The sequence below is a fragment of the Phyllostomus discolor genome, chromosome 8 (genome assembly GCF_004126475.2).
Source record: "Phyllostomus discolor isolate MPI-MPIP mPhyDis1 chromosome 8, mPhyDis1.pri.v3, whole genome shotgun sequence".
Classification (NCBI taxonomy): domain Eukaryota; kingdom Metazoa; phylum Chordata; class Mammalia; order Chiroptera; family Phyllostomidae; genus Phyllostomus; species Phyllostomus discolor.
In genome coordinates, this window is record NC_040910.2 from 100,351,229 (window position 1) to 100,364,958 (window position 13,730).

General features: G+C 41.3%; 1 protein-coding gene across 2 annotated transcripts in view; it reads left to right on the forward strand.

Annotated features, from left to right (window-relative positions):
* The window catches only part of CA10 (carbonic anhydrase 10), a 451,674-nt gene that overhangs the window by 360,725 nt on the left and 77,219 nt on the right, over positions 1–13,730 (forward strand). The window lies entirely within an intron of this gene.

Here is a 13,730-nt window from a genome sequence, read left to right on the forward strand (position 1 = left end):
GTCCTATCTGACTCAGATCTTCCTATTCAGATCTCAGCTGAAATTGTCCCTAATCACCCAGCCACTTGCCATCACATCACCCTGTATTAATTCTCTGCTTAGCATTTATCACTCACTGATCATTTTTCTTGTTTATTCATGAACTTGAATATTTTCTGTGTTTTTTTTTTTTCATTAAAAAGCAACTTCACTAATTCCCCTTCTTTCAAGAGTGGGCAGAACTTAGTGACTTGCTTCCAACGAATAGAGGATAGAAAGGGAAAAATAGTAATTCTAAAGGGGAGAAACCCGAACCACGTGATCAAAGTTAATATCACCAGGGATGTCATGTGGATATCAAGTACCCTGATATGATGTGGTGAGAAGGGTACTTTACCTTTGTAATATGCATCCAAAAATCCATAATCCTAATATTATTATGAGAATATCAGACAAACCCAAATTGAAGGGCATTGTACAAAATAGCTGATAAGTGCCCTTCAAAAATGTTAAGATCATGAAAAACAAGGAAACAGACAATAGAGAAAATCGATGAGACTAAGAGCTGGTTCTTTGAAAAGATAAACAAAATTGACAAACCTTTACCTACAATCACTAAGAAAAGAAAAAAGGGCTCAAGTAGAATTAGAAATGACAGAGGTGTCACAACTGATAGCACAGATATGCAAAGGATCACAAGAGACTACTATGAATAATCATGTGTCAATGAGTTGGATGCTTTAAAGGAAATGAATAAATTTCTAGAAACATACAACCTACCAAGGCTGAATCATGATGAAATAGAAAATATGAGCAGAATAATTGAATCGGTCATCAAAAACCTCCCAATAGACAAAAGTCCAGCTTTATTGGTGAGTTCTATCAAACACAGAAAAATTAATACCAATTCTTCTCAAACTCCTCCAAAAAATTGAAGAAGAAACTCTTAAAAATTCATTTTATGAAGTCAGCATTACCCTGATGCCAAAATGAGACAAGAATGCCACCAGAAAATTAAATGACAAACTAATATCCCTGATGAGCATAGATGCAAAACCTCATAACATATGAGCAACAAAATTCAACAATATATTAAAAGAATCATATGCCATAATCAAAGAAGATTTATCCCTGGGATGCAAGGATGACCCAACATACACAAATTAATAAATATGATATGCCACATTAACAAAATGAAGGGTAAAAATCACATGATTATCCCAATAGGTGCAGAAAAAACATCTGACAAATTTCAACATCCATTTATGATTTTTAAAAAATCCTTTCAACAAAGTGGTTATAGAGGGAATGTACTTCATCATCATAAAAGCCACACATGACAAAACCACAGCTCACATCATATTCAATGCTGAAAAGCTGCCTTTCAGGAGCAAGGCAAAGATGCTCACTCTCACCACTCCTATTGAAGTAGTATCAGATATCCCAGCCAGAGCACTTAGGCAAGAAAAATAAATCAATAATTCTAAAATTTGTATGAAACTACAAAAAAAATTGAAAATAAATCAGATAAACTGGAAAGAAAGAAGTAAAACTGTCACTATTTGTAGATGACATGATATTTTATATTAGAAAGCCTTAAATACTCCATCAAAAGAAAACTATTAGAACTAATAAACAAATTTAGTAAAGTTGTGGAACACAAAAAATATGTCACTGAACTGTCAGAAAGAGAAATAAAGAAAACATTCCCCTTTACAAATGAATCAAGAAGAATAAAATACCTAGGAATAAATTTAACAAAGGAGGTGAAAGACTTCTTTTTTGAAAACTACTAGATAATAATAAAAGAAATTAAAGAAGACATTAAAAAATAGATGAATCTTTTGTGCTCTTGAGTGAAGGATTCAATATTGTTAAAATGTCCATTCTACTCAAACAATCCCTATCAAAATTCCAATAGCATTTTTCAAATAAATAGAACAAATAATTCTAAAATTTGTATAAAAGCACAAAAAAAAATTTTGAATAGCCAAAACTATCTCTGGAAAGAAGAACAAAGCTGGAAGCATCATGTTCCTCAATTTCAAGCTATATTACAGAGCTATAGTAATTAAAACAGTATGGTACTGACATAAAAACAGACACTTAAATCAATGGGACAGAGAGCCCAGAAATAAACATATACATACATGACTGATTAATATATGACAAAGGAGCCAAGAATATACAATGGGGAAAGGTCAAACTCTTCAATAAATGGTGTTGGGAAAACTGGACAGCCACATGCAAAAGGATGAAGCTGGACCACTATCTTACACAAAAATTAATTCAAAATTGATTAAAGAATTGAAAAGTAAGACATGGAAACATAAAACTGCTAGAAGAAAACGTAGCAGTAACTTCCTTAACATAAGCTTAGGGATAATTTTTTGGATCTGAGTCCAAAAGCAAGGCATCAAAAGCAAAAATAAATAAGTGGGACCACATTGTACTAAAAAGCTCCTGCACAGCAAAAGAAACAATCAACAAAATGGAAAGGCAAACTACAGAGTGAAACAAAATATTTGCAGATCATATATCTGATATGGGGCTAATATCCAACGCATGTAAAGAACTTACACAATTCAATAGCAAAGAACAATCAAACAAAAAAATCCAAATAAAAAATGGGCAGAGGACCAGAATAGACATTTTTCTGAAGAAGACATACAGGTGGCCAACAGGTACATAAAAAGATGCTCAACGTGTCCTACTTCCAGCCAAGATGGAGGCATAGGTAGACACACTGTGCCTCCTCGCACAACCAAAAGAAAGACAACAACAGTTTAAAAACAAAAGCAACCAGAACTGACAGAAAATCGAACTGTATGGAAGTCCAACAACCAAGGAGTTAAAGAAGACACATTCATCCAGACCGATAGGAGGGGCAGATTTGGGCAGCCAGATGTAGAGGACTCATGGCAAAGTGGCGGCTGGTGGACCCAGTGAGGCGTTGGACTGTGGAACGGGGTGCGCAGGGCTGTAGCTGGCCAGAAAGTCAGTGGTTGGTGGACTGGGTGGTCCCACATTGACACGCAGATAAACCAAGCAAAACAAAGGGGGAGTGGGACGAACCACACAACTCAGGGTCCCAGCACAGGAAATAAAGCCTCAAACCACTGACCTAAAACACCTGTGGGGGTTGCAGCAGCAGGAGAAACTCCCAGCCTCACAGGAGAGCTCACTGGAGAGACCCACAGGGTCCCAGGATGTACACAAACCCACCCACATGGGAATCAGCACCAGAAGGGCCCAGTTTGCTTGGGGGTAGCAGGGCAAGTGACTGAAATCCGGCAGAGAGTGGAGCAAGTGCCATTGTTCGCTCTCGGACCCCTGACACGCATTCAGCATCACAACCCTGTGACTGGGTTGCCCCGCCCTGTGGGGTACCTACAGGTTGTGAATACCTAAGGCTCCGCCCCTCACTATGTAACCGGTGTGTCAAGACAAAAAAAAAATGGCCCAAACTAAAGAACAGATAAAGCTCTAGAAAAATACAATTAAGCATCAAAGAGGTAGCCAACCTATTAGATGCACAATTCAAAACACTGATAATCAGGATGCTCACAGAATTCGTTGAATTTGGTTGCAAATTAGATAGAAAAATGAAGGCTATACTAAGTGAAATAAAGGAAAATGTACAGGGAATCAATAGTGATGGGAAGGAAACTGGGACTCAAATCAATAGTGTGGACCAGAAGGAAGAAAGAAACATCCAATCAGAAAAGAATGAAGAAACAAGAATTCAAAAAAATGAGGAGAAGCTTAGGAACCTCCAGGACATCTTTAAACGTTCCCACATCCGAATTATAGAGGTACCAGAAGGAGAAGAGGAAGAGCAACAAATGGAAAAGTTATGTGAACAAATAATGAAGGAGAACTTCCCCAATCTGGTGAAGCAAATAGACTTCCAGGAAGACCAGGAAGCTCAGAGAGTCCCAAAGAAGTTGAACCCAAGAAGGAACACACCAAGACACATCATAATTACATTACCCAAGATTAAAATTAAAGAGAGAATCTTAGAATCAGCAAGAGAAAAGGAGGCAGTTACCTACAAAGGAGTTCCCATAAGACTGTCAACTGATTTCTCAGAAGACATCTCACAGGCAAGAAGGGGCTGGAAAGAAGTATTCCAAGTTATGAAAGGCAAAGACCTGTATCCAAGATTGCTCTAAATGAAAGCTTTCATTTAGAATGGAAGGGCAGATAAAGTGCTTCTCAGATAAGGTCAAGTTAAAGGAGTTCATCATTACCAAGCCCTTATTATATGAAATGTTAAAGGGATTTATCTAAGAAAAAGAAGATAAAAAACATGTACAGTAAAATGACAGCAAATTCACAATTATTAACGACCACACATAAAACGAAAACTAAGCAAACAACTAGAACAGGAACAGAACCACAGAAATGGAGATCACATGGAGGGTTATCAACAGGGAAGTGGGAGGAGGAGAGAGGGGGGAAGGTACTGAGAATAAGTAGCATAGATGGTAGGTAGAAGATAGACAGGGGGAGGGTAAGAATAGTATGGGAAATGTAGAAGCCAAAGAACTTATATGTATGACACATGGACATGAACTAAAGGGGGGGCATGTGTGTAGGAGGGGTGTGCAAGGTGGAGGGGAGTGAAGGGGGAAAATGGGACAACTATAATAGCATAATCAATAAAATATATTTTAAAAGATGCTTGACATCATTAATTACCAGAGAAATGCAAATCAAAACCACAGTGAGATATCACCTTATACCTGTTAGAATGGCTGTTATAAAAAAAAAAATAAGTGTTAGTGGAGTTGTGAAGAAAAGGGGACATTTGTGCACTGTTGGTGGGAATATAAATTGGTGCATCCACTGTGGAAAACAGTATGAAGTTTCCTAAAAAAAAGTTAAAAATAAAACTACTGTATGATCCAGCAATTCCACTTTTGGGTATATATCTGAAGAAAATGAAAACACTAATTCAAAAAGCTATTGCACACTCACGTTCATTGCAGCATTATTTACAGTAGCCAAGATATGGAAACAACCTAAGTGTTCATCAATGACTGAATAGATAAAGAAATTTTGGTCTATATATACCGTGAAATATTATTCAGCCATAAAAAATAACAAAATCTTGCCATTTGCCACAACATGGATGAAACTTGAGTGTACTGTGCTAAGTTCAATTAGTCAAACAGATAAAGATAAATACCATTTGTTCTTTTTTTAAGATTTTATTTATTTATTTTTAGAGAGAGGGAAAAGGAGGGAGAGAGGAAGAGAAACATCAATGTGTGGTTGCCTCTCACATGGTCCCCAGTGGGAACCTGGCCCACAACCTAGGCATGTGCCCTGACTAGGAATCGAACTGGCGATGCTTTGGTTCACAGGCCAGCACTCAGTCCACTGAGCCACACCAGCCAGGGCCCATCTGTTCTTTCTTATATGTGGAATTTAAATGCATACACACACCCCACAAAAAAAAAAGCTCATAGAGAAGAAATTGGCAGTTGCCACAGATAGGGCTTAAGAGTATGAGAAATGGCTGAAAAGTGTGTAAATTTATTTTAAATTTTTAAAAAAGATGTGCATTCAGTTGCAAACGCTTTTTATTAATTAGAAAATTAACCACAATATAACAGGTATACCAGGTATCAAAAATCTAAAATTTGTGAATAATTATATGTCCATGCTTTAAAAATATTTACTTACTTAACTAAGATTGGGACATTAGCTACTATTAAAAATTGAACAATGGCTTGCAGTTTCTCAGAATTTTGTATTAAGAAAAAAAGATCGTGACAAACAAGGAAAGACTGAAGAACTATCTCACAGAGTAGAGGCACTGAGGAGAGAAGACCGTTAAACAGACATGGGGTCCTGCCTTGGTCCTGGAACGGAGAAAGGTCCACAGCAGAAAAAGCCGTAGAATCTCAATATAGTCTCTCATTACTTAACTGTGTTGTGCTAATGTTAATTTTTTTGGTTTGGATAGAAGTACCACAGTTACATGAGATGGTAACCCCAAGGGACAATGGATACATGGTATATATAAAGACCCTGTACTGCCTTCAAAACTCTTCTGAAATTATTACAAAATAAAAAACAATTTTGAAAAAGGCAAACGCTGCAATATCAGGAGCACCGTCTTCTTTTCCACCGCTGTGCCTCTCATAGTTAGAATGGTAATAGGAGCTCAGTAAATAGTCGATAAATAAACAAGATGGACACTTTGTCAACTCAATAAAGACAGCTTCAAAATAAATGTAGCAAATAAAGGGTTTCCCAAGTGCAAAGTACTTGGCAAGTAGTTCTTTACAAATATAAGGGAATATCACTATTATCCCACTTTGATCTTGAAAATGGGGAAAGACCGCCCACATCCTGGGGCGTAGCTGTGAAAATGGCAGCCCAGAAAGCCCCGTGTGTGATCCGGCCGCTGCTGGGCATCACCCGCAGCCAACCGCACTCATAAGGATTTTCCCACTCACAGGCTGTGAGACAAGAGAAACTTCATTTAAAAGTGAAAAAAAAAGAAAAGAAATCATTATCGTTATGACATCTTATTAATCTGGGTTCATTAAAAATGTGTAGGATGCTCCTCCTACTCCACAACTGACTATTACTCCGAGAACACCTGCCAATGACGATGGGAAGACCTGTCTTTCTGAAGAATTGAAAGTGAAAGCAGGAGATCGTGTTCCCTCCTATCCCCTCCTCCCAGATGCCAGCTGCCTCTGTGAAAGGTATCCTGGTGGAAGATAGTCCACTGAGGATGAGTCTCAACTTCTGGGAATGCAAGTTCTCCTCCCCCCAAAAAAGCATGGGGGTACCAGGGAGAAGGGTGAAGTGGTGTAGCCAGTGGCTGGAGAGGGGATCACCCTGAGACAAGGCTGCAATTAACACACATCACACACCCATGATATCCATCCATCCATCCATTCACCCATATATTCAACAGCAAGGCAGCTGATGCAACAGACAGACCATGCACGACCTGAGAATCAGAAGACCTGGGCTCTGATCCCACCAAGTAGATTCATGAATGTGGGCGATCGATTGCCTCTTTCTGGGCCTTTAGTCTGCCAAATGAGGGCAGTTCTCTGGAAAATCTCTAAGTCTTTTTCTGGCTCATTCCTGGTACATACTAAATATTTCTCTGTACTCTGTGCTATGCTTGTCATCGTAGGGGAACAGAATATATATAGGATATGCTTCGTGCTTTCCAAGAGCTACCAGTATAGTCAGGAAAAAAAAAAACAGGCATGCATTGGAAAGTTAAGTAACACCACAGGGCACTGGATGTTTACGTGTGCACAAATAAGTCTATACAATTATTTTCCAAGGAGGCCAGGGTGTTTCCTGGAGCAGTCTAGGACAGCCTCTTACATGAAGTGAGACTTGTGCGGGACCTTAAAGGATGCATCCGATTTACATAAACAGAAACCAAAAGACTGGCTTTCCAGCCCTTGCTCTGCAAACAACGTGTTCCTGGGCATCTTGGGGCTTTTGCATAGCAGTTCACTCCAATCTTCCTGGCCTGCTTGTCTGCCTATCTGATTTTGCTTCTCCTTCAAGATTCATTGCAGGTGCTGACCTCATCTCTGAAAACTTCTCCGTGCCCCCTGCCCCATCAGCATCACCACTCCCGCTGCCAGATAGGGTTCATGGCACCTTGGGGATCCTGCAAGATGTGTGTTTACACACAGAGCATCTTTCCATCCCCTAGATTGTTCAAGATCCCTGTCTTTCTTCTCTATCTCCAATGAAGGATGCAGTGCCCAGCAAAAGTCCCACTCTATAAATAATGAATGAATGAATGAATGAATGAACGAACACATACAGAAAGGCTGTAGAAACAAGCTCTAAACCAGGTACAGCTGGACATCAGCATCTTCCTCCAACTCAAACCTGAGGGACAGGCATACAAAATGAATAGAGAGAAAAGAAAAAGTACAAGAGAGAAAGGATCCCTCTCAATGAGCAAACATACCCTCTTTGACACTGCGGAAGGGGAAAGAAACCAGAAATCATCCTTCATCTATCAGCCAGCGAGTGCCTACTAGGTACCTCCCACGTGCCCACTCCACCTGCATGAACACCCCCAGGGGGGCTGCGCTTCTGGCCTCACTGTGGACAGGGCTCCTAGGGAAGCCCTCCCTCACCTCATTGATATGCTGGACTGGACAGCAGTGCACACATCCCCGCCGGAAAAGCATGGCTCATGCCGATCAAACGTTGACATTTAGTGAAGCTTGAAAGGGGGAAGATGCGCATTCAATTAAAATTCAAGCCAGAGCAATGGGAAAACCAAGAAACTAGACTGATTGACTGGTGCTTTCTTATGTGGGTTATTCAGAAGCTCTTTTCAGGGGGCTGTGTCATGTTCGCAAATCTTTGGCCTGTGCAGGTGGGACACTGCTGGCCACATGTGTCCTGCCCCGTGCAGAAGCCGCCATGGTCTCCCCATGGAACAGGGCTTTTGGAGTCCAGGAAACCTGGAATCAAGTTCCATTCCTGCCGTTTACTAACTGTATGGCCTCAGTGAAGGACTCCAGCTATTTGAGTATCAGCCTGACCATTTGTAAAATGGGATATAACTCCTTTCTTGCTGGTTTGTCATGAAAACCAGAGGTGATTAACAAAGCCGCTCTCACTAGCGCTGGCTCCTGGTAGGCACTCGACAGCGGAAACAGTCATTATTTTTCCTAGCTATTCCTATGCCCTTTATCTTCAGGTGACTGTCTAAAGCCAGCTGATGACTTACTGAGCCACCAGTAGGCTTACACCAATGGGCCGGGCACTGGGGAGGCACAGAGACGTTTAACAGGAATTTCTTGGAGGAGATGGAGTTTTCTCTGGATCTTGAGTGATAGGTATGATTTACTTGTATTCCCAAATGAAGGAGAGACATACAGGATGGGGCAAAAGTAGGTCTACAGTTGTTTGTATGGAAAATAATATAAAAAGTCATAAATAATAATACAAGAACGAACTCTGTGTTTCGTGTACTCACAACTGCAAACCTACTCTTGCCCTGTCCTGTATTGTCTCTGATGTTGTATTTTCTTTTTTTTAACATTTTATTTATTTATTTTTTAGAGTGGGAAGGGAGGGAGAAAGAGAGAGAGAGAGAGAGGGAGAGAGAGAGCGAAACATCAATGTGCGGTTGCTGGGGGTGATGGCCTGCAACCCAGGCATGTACCCTAACTGGGAATTGAACCTGTGACACTTTGGTTCGCAGCCCGAGGTCAATCCAATGAGCTACACCAGCCAGGGCTGACACTGTATTTTCAATGCAAACTTTCATTCTTTGAGACAGCATGTAATTGTTCTTCTGTATCACACAGAGGCCATAATAATATGTATTCTGAGAAAACAAAAGGAAGGAAAAATTTACCCATAGTCCTCCACCCCAACACTTCAAACTGGTTTTGATTCCCCAGATTCAGGCTGAGTGAAATTTCATTAGGCAAAGACAGAAGTGGGGAATGGTATTTAATTCAGACATAATTGGGCTTTTATACGTTATGCAAAAAACAGGGATGTTATCCCATCCTACACTTTGTTGGCAATGGCCATTGTTGGCAGAGAAAACCTCATTCCCAATGTTCATGTTATTTAAAAGTGCATACCCCAACTAGATCCTCCTGAGTCTATGTATGGAAACCAGTTTCCTGCAGTAGGAAGTAAGTAGGCTAGGCAGGCCCAGATAATCTCCACCCATCTGCCACCCTAGGGCTGGTCTTTATTATGGCAACATTCTTTCATAATATGTCAATTACAGAATGCGTGAAAGTGGGTGTTCCTGCCACTCAGCGAGGACAACAGTATAAACTAAACTTAGTGGAAGCTCTTTCTTTCGTTTAGAGCAGCTGGTTACCAAAACTCTCACCCTTTCTAATTCTACCCGCCAAAACCTCGTTCCTCTCCAGCCCCCTCCAAAGTTCCAAACTCCCAGGCCACCTCATACTCCTGGAAACTGTTCATCAGGCCTCCCTATCTGAGTGGCTCTGCCCCAGGCCCACACAGCCCCGTGGCACTGTTAGGAGCCAGGATTTGGGGCAGGGGATGTCGGGGCCATGAGCTTCTCACACAGGTGGCCAGGGTGATGCCATGCTTCCTGTGGGCACCCAGTAAACGCTGGCTGGCTGGCTGCAGTGGTGCCCAGCTAGGAAGTGTCAGGCTTTTTATCTGTACACAGAAATGTGAAGACGGGTGGGTGATGGGAACCAGGAAGGGGGCAGGGGCATGGTGCAGGGGAACAGTCTCACAACTGAAGCCCAAATAGCATTGCACCAGCATACTCATCAGACATAAAAGATTCGGATTTCAACGAAAGATAAAAGGGTCAGCAAGCACCCCATATGAATGGCAAGTAGGCTAAAAAAAAAAAGATTTCAGTCTGATTGTGCTTTTCTCACATCAAAGGGAAGATGAACTGACTGAGTTTCAACAAACTTCCCCAGAGACCTAATAGAGAGGGGGGAGCAAAAGTAGGTTTATAGTTGTGAGTAGGCAAAACACGGAGTTTATTCTTGTATTATTATTTATGAATTATTGTACTATTTTCCATAGAGACAACTGTAAACCTACTTTTGCCCTACCCTGTGTGTGTGTATGTATATATGTGTGTGTGTATATATATACACAGTCTTTGTGCATAATTACTTGAAGTTATGGCCAGTTACTTCTCTAAAATGTATGTCTTTCCCATAGATAACGCACAGGCTTGCTCGGCAGATGCGCCCTACTCAGCCCTGCATGGTCCCAACAGGCAACATGCCTGTCCCCACACCACATCCCAGGCACCAGTAGCACTTCGTGGCCTTTCAAACCCTTGGTTCTGAACCACTGTTCCTCGGACTGAACCCATTTTGCTCTTGGGCCTCTTGGCTTCAACTCTATGGCTCATCTTCCAATTTCATCCTTTGTGTCCACCCTTGGACTTAACACTTGGTATCAGTTTTTCAGCCATGCCCCTGGTCCTCCTTGTCACAGTTCAGGCCCTTCCACTAATGGCAGGCTCTGGGACAGTTTGAATAAATACATGCCCAGCTGTGACTCATCCTGGCATTCTCCTTCCAGTGGGCTCTCTGATGGGCCGGTTTCTCAATGGACCTAGTCCTGTAAGTAGGATCTGGGCACCATCTTGAAAAGCTCATTGATAAAATTGAGTTATTATTGTTGGTCTAATTATATTTTTTCAATCAACTAGCCACTCTCTGTCTCAATAGGAGAGGAACTAAGTTCATGAGGGATCTGTATTGTATAGATGGTGGTATTAGGAAGGGTGGGGTGGGTATAAGCAGTTAGTTATCAAGCAGATCTACATTTGAGAACTAACTGATGTAACCAAGGGAGAAAGCACTAAACTGGGGATCAAGACAAATTGGTTTCAATCCCAAGTCTACCAATGACCACGTGGCCTTGGGCGAGTCACTTCCTGATCCAAGTTTCATTTTCCAATCATAAAACAAAGGAATTATGCCACATGATTACCAAGAGACCCTCCAGGTTTATTGTGCTTTGATTTTTTTTTCTTTTTATTACAAGTCTGTCTTTTTGAGATTCCATTTTCTCATTCGGAAAGTAGTAATAATATGTCTAGTTCAAACTTCCTCCCAAGGCTATTGTGAGTGTCAAATAAGAAAATATATAAAAGTTCATGGCACGCTGTTAATTTTTGAAAGGGGATAGGGAGATGGGAAACCGACTCACAGCCTAAGGTTCAGCAGAGTTACTTACATGAACTGTGACTGTAAATATGCATCCCTTTCCATCTCTCCAATTAAATTTTAAGTCATACAAAATCGATCTGGATTAAAAGGATACCCACATCTGCCCTGCTGAAAAGATGCCTGTTAGAAAGAAAAATATCACATGCCCACAAGGCTGGAATGGACCTTGATATTGAAGCAAAAAGTTGGACTAGTGGAATCAGGCCCAACCACGGAAGGGGTTGGGGAGAGAATGAGGGAAACAAACATTTGTATCTGTCTATTGTATTCTGATCATTCTGGATGCATTATTACTAGGTCAGTCTTTGAAATAATGCTGTGAAGGTATAATGATTATAATTATCATTGTTATTATACATATTAGCATTATTGTAATCAACTCAATGATGGAAAACCAGAGCTCAGAAAGCACATGCCTATTATATTCCAGAGTTCACAGCCAAACTCCAGCCTGTCTGGTTTCAAAGTTTACTTCAGTATGTCCTTGAGAACTCTGGGAAACTCAAGTTTATCTCCATCTCCGCATACTTAACTCCTTACATTATGAAGGAAAGATGCCTGCTGATGGGTCTCAACTTCCCTTGGAAGCAGCTTTCCACCCTGTTTAGAAACACGCAAAAAACACTTACTGAAGCCTATTGTGTCCCAATCCTGTATTAGGTGCTAAAACTATAGGGGTAAACATAACATGGACCTTGCCTTCAAATCCCCAGTGACTCACCTTCCCAGTCTACTTTTCAGCAATAAGCGGAGTTCAGATGTCACCTAAGTTCAGTGGTGAGCGATGCAGCTATTGCACACATTTTATGAGGACCAGCTGAAAAGAAACAGGGGGAGGGGAAGCCATCTGGGAGCCTAAAATTCTTTGTGTCCATGCCTTAATTTGCAGGCAACCTCATGCATCATTTATGTGGCGGGAGGGGTTGGTGGCATTTATTTTATTCCAAGTCCATTCATCCTGGACTTTTTCCAGTGCCATGTGAGGTTTCATGATTCACCAAGTCCCTTTTCTCCATAGTGTTGTTTTGCACGCATGCCAACATGTGGTGTGTCCTGATGAGCTCTCAGAAGGGAATAAGAGACAGGGAAAAGGTATGATCACTTTGGGAGAAGAGAGCCCACTGTGTCCAGCTTATAATATCATAGAATAAAAGGAGGTACAGAAGACTTCCTCCCTGAAGCAGGTTTCCACAGATGGCAGCCACCTATTTTATAAAATTACTCAAGTTTTACTTGAGTACTTCATTTCTTCATATCTCCATCCTTGAAAATCTCCTTGCCTGCATACTCAAAGCTTGAAAGACCGTAAATTGATGAGCAAATGCTGAGCCCATCATGAACCTGGTGAACCTTGGACTTGCTGTCAGATGCAAAACCAGTTCTTCAGTAGCAGGCCTTGAGGCTGAAGGATGCATAAGAGAAAGGATTTTATATGAAATTCAACGTTGGACTGAGGCTGACAGTTCAGTGGGGGAGACACGCATGTGCTTCGATAACTCCCCTACGTATGGGCTAATAAGGAGGGAACTGGGCTCAGAGAGGCAAAACGAGGTTCCCAAGGTCATTCAGTAAGTGGGGAGACAGTATATAAACCACGGCACTGACACACCTGAGGGGCAGCTCTGCTCTTTACTCCGACCAGGGTCCAGTCCTAGAAGGCCGAGGAGGAGAGTAGGAGGGACAGAGGAAGGAGCCCAGGGATGGACAGCGTGATGTTTTTGTTATTTTTATTTTTATTTTTTTCCCTGTGAATAAATGTCACTTTTTGAAGCAAAAAAAGGGGGGGTGACCATGAATATTTAAAACCTTTTTTGGCAGAGTTTCTTACCCCACTACGTTTCTTCTTCCCAAAATACACTAATCCATTTCCCTAATCTAGTCACCTCCAGGCTGGGAACTCTCCCCACCCCAACCAAATTCCCTTGAAAATGATTCAAGGGCTATAATGTGTCACTTACTACAATTCACTGGATCAAATCTGGAGGGAGAGCCCTGAAAAAGGCGACCTAGGGAGCTTTCCCCAGGTGG